This window comes from Chionomys nivalis, chromosome 4 (genome assembly GCF_950005125.1).
Source record: "Chionomys nivalis chromosome 4, mChiNiv1.1, whole genome shotgun sequence".
Taxonomy (NCBI): domain Eukaryota; kingdom Metazoa; phylum Chordata; class Mammalia; order Rodentia; family Cricetidae; genus Chionomys; species Chionomys nivalis.
The window spans coordinates 72530343-72537951 of record NC_080089.1 but is presented as its reverse complement, the minus strand read 5'-3'; positions in this window follow the sequence as shown (position 1 = coordinate 72537951).

Below are 7609 nucleotides of genomic sequence, written 5' to 3'. Positions count from 1 at the left end.
CATGTTTCCCACTTCCCAGTGTCCTGAGTGAACTTTGGTGATGAACTCCCTTGTTGCTTCAAGTTCAGAAAACAAAGGTCTTATAAATAGATACAATGTATGGTCCCTTTGTGAAAGATACATAATTGTGCTTAAAATATCTGTGCCTGAGATCCCAACAGGAATAACTAAAGTAAGGGTAGCCTTGGCCACAAACAGCCTTCACCAGATTTCTTGTCATGGTTTCCCAAAAGGGAGACAGACTTTTCCAGAGTTATTCCAAGCAAACATTCAGACTTGCTGAACACGTCTGGGGCCAGCACAGGATGTAATGACGGTCGTCCCTCACACTGATCCAGCTGCCAGAGCAGGAATCAATACATATTACAGCAGTGATTTGCTAAACTTTCTATCCGAAGAAGAGAAATCAGCTTCTATTTAGGCAAAGGAACCAAATATCCATCACTCTCCAAAACAGGTTTTTAAAATGGATATTCAAGTCCCAAAGAAAGCCAACATTGGTGAAATTTGGCTGGAAATAATCTCAGAAAGTAGGGCAACCAAGTTACTTGAGAGGCTCGTTATATTCTTTCTGCACAGGCAGCCCCTGAGGTGACAGAAGGGACAGTCTCCAGGAACAATGTCATAGTCCAGTACCAACCCTCAGATGGGAGCTGCTTTCCGCTCAGAGAAAGCACCATCGGCTGGCACTCCTTCGTCTCCACATTCACCTCCAGACAGACCCACACATGCAAAGGCCCATCTCACTCTTCTTCCAAGAAACATCGAGGACAAGGATTATGACTGAAATGTTTTATGATTGAAATGAGTCCCCTCAATTCCATATATTAACTGCAGTTAATTCCCAAATGATGAAATTAAGAAATGAGGTCTTTGGAGAGCAGCAAAGTCCTGAGGCCCCTTCGCTCACAAATGGTATCAGTTCCCCCAATGACCTAACTTCTCTCTTCTCCCAAGGCTTTCTTCCTCCTTCTTCCAGCAGCACCCGGGGCTGAGGACCAAGCCCTCATGGTCTTAGGAAAACACTTAAAATCTGCATCATAAAGTTCCCTCTTGGATCCAGACTGCATCCCTGAGAATCCCACAGTCCGCAGTCCTTCTACCTCCCCTACTTGGACCAATCTGTCCATCTGTTTTTATTCTTCCTTATTCAGCAGCCTGAGTCCAAAAGGAAGAGCTGGAAACTTAGCTCTACATTGCAACTACCAATACTTCCTATTAAGGAGCTGGAATTGTAAGATGGATTGGAGTACAGGAGTAATCAAGATGTGCAGATGAGGAAACACAAACCAGGGAGAGAAAAGAACTTGCAAGGGTTTTAGAGATCATCAGAGCAAGGTTAGATCCAGCTCCCCAGCATCCTGGCTTCTGCCTGGGCTTAAGGCTCTTTTCCTTGAAGTGCATCACCTCTGCAGCCAGTCACTCCCCCGTGATGCCATGCACAGGAGGAATTATGTACCAGATGAGTGCCCCTTAAGGTATCAGAACATTTCCTTGGTTTTGGTTTTGTGTCATTTCTATCAAGATTTTCCTTGACTAGTTGGGAAGGGGTACCCTTCAAGATCAACCATACAAATATCATAAAGAATCTCTAATAATTGATAGTTCTACAAATGAGCACTGAATCCTAAGGTTCGTTCTCAACAGGCTGAGTGTTTACTCCCTAGGGAATCACCATCAGCCGAGGAGATTCCTGTTTGTTTTTATTTTTGAGACAGGGTCTCACATAACCCAGCCTGGCCTCAGACTGGCCACACAGCCAAAGCTAGCACTGAACTCTTGCTCTTTCTTCCTCTACCTTCTGAGTGCTTGGATTCTAGGTATGTGCTACCAACCCAAAGGAGCTTTGTTGACAGAATGTGTTTCTTGTGACCTTTTAAATCCAGAATGAACAATGCTCTACGTGTAAACATTCAGATCCTGAGACCCTGATGCTGCAGGGTGACAAGAGTTCCTTGGGTTTGCTTTTAACAGCACAGTGTTTCTGTGGGAAGCTCATTGCAATAAGGAAAACAATGCAGGAGCTTTGAATTCAGCCTTGAGGTTTTCTTAAAACCCATTTTAAAGTGTTCATTGTTATTTAAACTACAATTTCTACACGCAACTTCACAGAGACAACAAAGATGATGCCAAGACATCCCATCCTCTTTCTGGATCTGCCCGGAAGACTGTCTAGGAGGAAGGCTGCTTGTCTGGGCCTCTCTTTCAAGGTTCCCCAGGCAGGTCTAATGGCTTTCTAGATAGAGGATATTTTCCTCGTACAGCTGCAGCCACAAAGCCTGGTGTGGGTGGGCTTCTTAGGTATCCCACTTCTAAAGAAACTACATGTATTCTAGAGACTTCTTAGCATCTGTCACTCAAGTAAGGCAGTACAAATTGGACTTGAGGTTTGGGGTTGATTGGTTGGTTGGTTGGTTGGTTGGTTGGTTGGTTGGTTGGTTGGTTGGTTTTTAAGGACACAAAGTTGTGTGTGTAGGGTATCAGGATGGATCTGAAAAGAGTTGGTGGAAGGTGATAATGATCAAAACACATTGTATAAAATTCCCAAAGCACTCGTAAACAATTCTTAAACTAGGCGTGTAGCCAAGGATGACCTTGAACTCTGCTCCTCCTGACTCCACTTCCTGCGTGATGGGGTTATTGGTATATACCATGCCCTACCCACGCAATACCAAGTGTCACTCAACCCAGATTCATAGTTTATGCCCACTCTCACTCAGATTCACAACCTCACTGTGTGGTTAAGCTTCTTAAAGACACTGTGATGTAGTCAGACATAACATTATGTTATACAACATTTCATCATGCTTGGTTTTGCTTTGTTTTATTTTGGCAGTGCTGGGAACTGAACCCAAGACCCAGGACCTTGCATGTTTAGGAAGCGCTGTGTAGCTACTGAGTTACATCCCAAACCCTTCGTGCTTTTATTTTCTGCTGCTTTATTGTAACCTTGTGTGACCCTGAATGTGTCAAAGCCTATGTGGGGACATTCTTTCCTCATCAGATGAATTCCCCTGCTGCTGAAAGTCCCTCTCTCTAGCTTGCCTTTCCTCACCTGTGCACCATCCTCTGCCCTCTTGGCCCAAGTTTAGGAAGACAAATCAATTACAGTTGTGTTGCAAATATACAGAACCAGGCGGAAATGAAAACATGATCATCACACTTAATCTTTTTGAAAACCAAGAGAAGCAGAGGTACCGGAAATCCTATTAACAGATGTGAAGTCAGATTCAAAACTATTGACTTCGATTGGGGTTATAGCTCAGTTGGCAGAGTGCTTGCCTGGCATGCATGAAGCCCTATGTTCAGTCCCCAGCAACTCATAAACCATGGTGGCAGTGCCAATAATCACAGCACTTAGGATGTAGAAACACGAAAATCATGAGTTCTGGGTTACCTCCACTGCCTAGCATGCCAACCTTGGATGCATGAGAACCAGTATCAAAAACAATTAACAATTTTCCCACAGAAGTGGCAGAACCCAGACTCCAAACAGGTCTGGCTATTTCCAATGCCACCTTCTGCTCAATGTCACTCCCCTTCCTTTAGAAACTTAATGACTAGCTGCTTGGCTCAATTATGTTTCAAGCTCACATGGGCCCTGGATGGCTGGGTCTTGAGTTTTGCATATACACGATCATAAGTCTTTGACTGTAGAGATCATTTTTTTCTGTTGCAGATACACACACTCACGCACACAAACATTCAATACACAGTGACAGAATGACCCTGCTAGATCTCCTCTTGGGCAACACCTCTGCTATATCCTTTATGACACACGGATGGTAAAACTGAGGCCCAGCCTCAGCCCAGCATTAATAGATCTAGTCAGATACAGGACCCTGAGCCCACTCTTCACGCTGCTTCCACGCCAGACATTACCAAATCATTTATAGCAACAAATGATTTTTTAATACTTCATCAATATTTTAGAGACTGGTGAAATCCAATTACAAGATTTGGATGTATCAAAGCCTTTCTATGCAGCAGAGAATATTTAAAAATCCATGTAACTTGGTCCTCAAAGTCACATACAACTGCAAAGAGTACATGGAACTCTGGAGAGCCATGCTTTGTTATGTAGCTCCCTACACACAGCTAGCTTACATGAAAAAAAAAAAAAAAAAAAAAAAAAAACTTGTACATCTGTGTGAGAGAAGAGCAGGGGAAAGAGATGGAGGAGAATTGTTCCGTCAACATTCATAAGAGAATTTAACCGGGGGCTGGAGAGATGGCTCAATGTGTTAAGAGCATTAGCAGCTCTTCCAGAGGTCCTAAGTTCAATTCCCAGCAACCACATGGTGACTCAACCACCTATAATGAGATCTGGTGCCCTCTTCTGGCCTGAGGGCATACATGCAGGCTGAGCACTGTATACATAATAAATAAATCTTTAAAAAAAAAAAAAAAGAAGAAGAAGAAGAATTTAGCCAAGCTAACTATACTGAGCTGGGGTTAAACCCAGCCCTTGAGTACATTAAGCAAGCACTCTTACTACTAAGCAAAAACCCCTGTCCCTATTGACAGTTTTTGGTTCTTTGACAAAAAAAAAAAAAAAAATCACTAATCCTTCACTACCCATTTCTCTTAAAACATTCAGATTACTTATGACATAATAAAGAAACCGAGTCTAATAGCAAAATGATTAGGAAGAATCTCTGGGCACAGATTCCATCTTCACACCTGGTGTCTTGTTACTTTTTATAAGGTTCTCATTCTGCAACAAAACGTATGGGGCAAGTGTGGGGTGGACTCCACCATGAAGAATGGTTTGTCTTGGATCACAATTTGAGGACACAGCTCATCACAGCAGAGAAGGCATGGAAGCAAGACCATGAGACAACCAGTCTCCTTGCATCGGCAGTTGGGGAGCGGAGAGATGCTGGTGCTCAGCTTGCGTTCCACTTTCACTTTCAGTCCTGTGACTTATTTCACTGGATACATGTGGCCACCTCTACATCTTCCCACCTTCCTAAGCCACAGTATGCTAAAGTGTATCCATATCCCTCAGGAAGCTAAGCCTAAATACCTAGCTAACAGCTGCACTGCTATGTAACAGTTGCATTGTTGCATTGACTAGCTGATAAAATGTGATCATTTTACAGACTTTTAATTATGCATTAATTTCAACACTGTGGTTTCCTTTTCCTATTTTGAAACCTTTTCGGTTGTCACAAAGCTCTGTTGAGTTGTGACTATGATGCTTAATGGCCTTTCCTACTTGGTGGCTAAATGGCTGTGGCATTTCAGATGATAGGAAAGGCGGGATCTGAGCACTTGCAGAAACAACCTTCCCCAGGTCTCTCTCTTTGTGTTTTATTTCCAATTCCTTTAGGAGGAGAGGATGAAAATTGCTGTCAGAAATATATATATATATATATATATATATATATATATATATATATATATATATATATTATGTGTGTGTGTATGGCATATATATTGCATTGTATACATGCACAAATATATATACATGCTCTTTGTTTTAATATGTTAATTTTATCATATACTTCATTGAATTTCCATTTAGATTCATCAATGTATTTTTTTTTAAATATTCTGTCTTCCTAATATACATAATTTTTAAAAGCCCTTCCAGAAAAATTAAAATTTGCTCAGTACTTCCAGGTACGATTACATATCTCATAGTCACATCTTCTAAACTCAGAGTTGCCTGTACTGTAACTGAGTTAGCACATCAAGTAAGTCAAGACTAACTTCAGAATATCATTCAATCATATTTCTTTGTCTGGATGCCTGACACATGATAGATGATGGAGGATGGAGGGATGATAGATGGATTATGGATGGATGGATGGATGGATGGGTGATGGATGGATGGATGGATGGATGATGGATGGAGGATGGATGGATGGATGGATGGATGGATGGATGGATGGATGGATGATGGATGGACGGATGATGGATGGATGGATGGATGGATGGATGGATGGATGATGGATGGATGGGTGATGGATGGATGGATGGATGGATGATGGATGGATGGATGGATGGGTGATGGATAGATGGATGGATGGATGGATGGATGGATGGATGGATGGATGGATAGATGGATGGATGATGGATGGATGGATGATGGAAGGATGATAGATGGATGGTAGATAGATAGATAGATAGATAGATAGATAGATAGATAGATAGATAGATAGATAGATGGATGGATGGATGGATGGATGGATGGATGGATGGATGGATGGATGTTAAGTTCCAGGAAGACACACAGAATACCTGCCAGGCCAAGACCAGCTGTGCTACAAGTACCATGACTTTGTCAACACAACGGTTTGTCAATACACAGTGTTCTGGGAAAGAACCAAACAAGTGACTTCAATACATAAATCTTGGTGAAGAGCACCAGGGCCTCCTCAGCCAGCCCTGAAAACTCAAAACCAAGGGGTAGAAAGTCAGTTGCTTTCACATCAGTCCCAGAATTTTTCAGTGATTGCTTCCAATAACTGAACAATGCTGTACAACGGAAATTACAGATAACTGCTTTTCCTGAATCAGGCTGGTGTTCCTAAGCCACTTTGGGTGTTGGTTCTACCACACATCTCTGTAGGAATATAACCACACCCTTACTCTCTGAGACCCAGTTTCCTCACCTACAAAATGGATAATTTGGGTCTTAAAGAACTCTCCTGGGGATGGAAAGACCTGGGAGGTTCACAGATAAAATCCTCAGCCTGCAGTGAAACAAGTGTGAAGCTGTTGTCAGTAGGACATGAAGACAGGGTGCTGCACCAGGGAGCCCATCTTCTCCAAACACCTGCAGCATTGGCTTAGATGGTTAAAAGTGGTAGACTGCTGTGTGACATGCAGGGGGTCCTGGGCTCGATCCCAGAACTGTAATCAGTCAGCTCATAAATAAAATCATCCCATCTGAACCTTCATTTGACCTTTTGTCCATCATTCTGATTGGAGCAGTGTAGGACTCAGGGAGGTCACCAACTGTCATAGTTTCCTTCCCTGTCATTGAGACAAAATACCCTGACAGAAGTAACTTGAGGGAGGGGGTTTTCAGTTCATAGTTCAAGGATACAGTGCATCCCATAGTGGGGAAGTCAAGGCAGAAGTAGCTTGCTGGAGTTGGTCATACTGCAACCATAATCAGGAAGCAGAGAGTGATGAATGCCAGTGCTCAACACTTTCTCCTTTTTTCTCAATCCAGTTCTCCTGCCCACAGAATGGTGCCACCTACAAGTGAAGAGATCTTCCCACCTCCTATGTCACGGTTTGCCCAGAGGCCCATCTTCCAGGCGATTCTAGAGCTCATCAAGTTGACAAGTGAGTTAAGCATCACACCTACCCTCTTACCTTCCCTCTGAACTGACATGGTGTGTCTCTCGCTTCCCCACATGGTGGGCACACCAGGGGACTCTCAGCATCTGAGGTTTGCTCAGGCATCTAGACGAAGTTCCTCTCTCGAGCATCATGGTTGAAATATTTCATATGTCTTGTAGGACCTCAGCCAGCTCCCATGCCTTAGGAATAAATGACTAGGTGACTGGATATTACATTCTATTCTAAATTTTATGCTAATTGAAGTAAAATTATACTGACTTGAAAGAGGCCAGCTCATTAACAGAGC